Genomic DNA, 2,996 nt, shown 5'->3' with positions numbered 1-2,996 from the left:
TAACTATAAGGATTGTGGAAAAGGCTCAGCAGAAGGGTTGTCGATGAAGGAGATTTCAAAAAACTGCAGAATACAAGAGCTTAAGGAAGTTGACAAAATGATCGAATCCGGCCCTAACAACAACAAAAGAACTAGTACCCAAGCAGATTGCAGTGGGCTAGTGAAAGACGGGTTGCCAGATCGTGTCTTTTCCGCTTTAAAAAAGTCTTTGCCCCAGCAGGTGGAGGTTGTCGAGGCTATTACTGTAGCGATACCACCAGCAATTATCAAAAAATAGTTAGCTAGGCAAGCTGAGCTAACACTTGTATTTGGTTTCAGTGGAAGAATACCGAACAGGTTTGAGATGATTCAATGGCTTCAAGGCCTTCAAATTCTTGGCCATGGAGGAGCAGTTGAAAGTACTTTTTACCTAGCTAAAGGATTCTATTCAGTGAGATTCAAAGAGGCCACCGACGTGGAAAATATCCTTGACAAAGGGCCCCTAGTCTTTAATAGGACTACGGTTTGTGTGGTGCCTTGGGAGCCAGTGTTCGACTCAGCTGAATCTTTACAAGAGTTCCATCCGATCTGGGTTGAGCTTGTGGGTCTGCCTAGTTGGCTTTGGGAAAATCTCAGGATGCTTGCGAGCCAATTGGGCACTCCCTTATTTATACCTAGCAGGGGTTGAAAACCCGTAAGAAGAGTACCCTTTTCTGGGAGGAAGTAAAAAAGGAGAAGACAATTAACTGATGGGCCATCCAAGAACACCACCTAGATGCCCATAGCAAGAGAAAACAGGTGCTAGGAAAGAAACTAGTATTCTGTGGAGAAGAAAGTAACGGTTTCAGTGGCGTCCTCAGCATTGCGGATAGAGAATTGGAGCCGAAGGTGGTTCATAACCATCCATCCGGCAGAATCTTGGGGATTAGAATCAGATGGGAAGTGCATCCCTTCACAATTGTGAATGTGTATGACCCTTGCAATGCAAAAGAAAGAGCTAAACTGTGGATGCATCTTAGAGATACTCCTATTGAAGGTGAGTGGATGTTGGTTGGCGACTTCAATATGGTAGAAAAGAGCAGGGATAGAACAGGATCCTCCAATATGTTGGCTGGCTCGGAAAGGTCCAAATGGCAAAGTTTGTGCGAAAAGTGGGCGATGATCAACTTATGGGAAGTTGGCCCATGGAACAACACGCCTGGTTTCACCTACACAAGCCTCCAATATGCCTGCACTGCCTCAAGGCTGGACAGATGCTATTGCTCACACCAAGGTGACTGGATACCGGCGTTGATGGAGATGAAGGTAGTCCCAACAAAAAGTCTTTCGGATCACATTCCTCTGCACATACATTTTAAGAAGAATAAAGGGGAGGAGGAGACCCCAAGAGGTGGGAAAAAACTGCTAGTAACAGGGGCACACCTATTTAAAGACCCTCTCTTCAGGAATCTAACCAAAAAATCACTGGGTAAGTTAAAAAAAGATGTCGACCCCAATAAACACAATGCGTAGGACCTCTTTGCTCGCAGCATCCAGAAAGCAATCAAAACCTCAGGCCCCCGGTTCAAGAAAGATAGGGACATTCACCTCTTGCATCTTACAGCGGAGGACCAGGTGCTTACCTCCATAAAAACCAACGGGCATGCTATTAAGGAGGAGCACAAACGATGGCTCGAAGCCAAATCTAACCTTGCTAATGAGAAATTAGAAGACATCAGAAAGACAAGGCTTCTCTCGAGGGAGACTGTCCTTCAACCTGAAGCCTCCAATCAAACTCATTTTTTTTAGGGCTTTAAAAATCAAGAAGAGTCGGGATCATGTCCGCTCACTCTATGATGAGAAAGGGACAGCAGTTCATAACCAAGATGAGATGGCTGGTTTGATGTTGAGCTATCTTAGTCAAATCATTGGACGGCCAGAGATCCAGTCCCGAGAAGTGGAAGACGCCAAAAGGACCTTACTGGAGAGTGTCAAGAAGGAAATTCCCCACTCAGAAGCTAATTGCTTGGAACGGGCATTATCCGAAGACAAATGTTCACTAGCATTGCAAGCCCTTGGCAAGGAAAGGTCCCCTGGTTGGGATGGGATGACGATGGAATTATTTAAAGAATTTTGGGATGATCTCAAGGCCCCAATCACAAGATTGGCCAATTAAGCCATGGTCGAAGGGTCGTTGGAGGTAAGTGTAAAGAGAGGGCTTATCAAACCCATCCCAAAACAGATATGTTGTTCTCAACTGAAACATTGGCGCCCTATAACGATGATTTCGGTGGCCTACAAAATTATAGCTAAAGCAGTACCCCTCAGATTAGTCCCCCTTTCTAACCAAGGTCATCTCTCCCCATCAACATGGCTTCATTAAAGGAAGGTCCATTTACGATAACATCTTGGCAGCAATGGTGGGCATCGAATACGCAACTGTCACAAAGCAAGAGTGCATTCTGCTGCTGCAGCTAGACCTGGACAAGGCTTATGATAGAATAACATGGGCACATATAGAAGCCTTCATGGAAGCTATGGGATTTGGGCCTCGCCTATGTCGGTTGGTACGCGTACTGGAGGCTGGAAGCCAGTCAGAGCTTCTATTCAACGATAGAATTGTGGGCTCTTTTGAAGTCAAAAGGTCTATTAAGCAAGGATACCCTCTGCCCCCCCTACTCTTCGCCATAGGATCACATCCTTTAATCACGATGCTCGAAGCTAGTGCGGAACGAGGGGAGTTGCAAGGCCTCACTTTGCCAGAAAATAGCCAACTCCTAGCAAAACTTTTTGCAGACAATTCTCTCCTCTTCTTGAAGGCGTGCCCCCAGGTCATCAGAAAAGCTCTGGACATTGTTCAAATATTCTCAAAAGCTTCGGGGTCCCGGTGTAATATAGAGAAGTCAAGGTTGATCTCCATATCGAAAAATGACTCATTTGACCCCTCTGTCTGGTCGAGGGAGATTGTTACAAAAGGAAATATATTCAGACATTTGGGAGCCCCCTTGGGGGTGGACGTGACCCACAAGCAAAGATTT

This window comes from Adiantum capillus-veneris, chromosome 2, assembly GCF_014529385.1.
Source record: "Adiantum capillus-veneris isolate H3 chromosome 2, ASM1452938v2, whole genome shotgun sequence".
NCBI lineage: Eukaryota > Viridiplantae > Streptophyta > Polypodiopsida > Polypodiales > Pteridaceae > Adiantum > Adiantum capillus-veneris.
Note: the sequence above shows the minus strand (reverse complement) of the source record.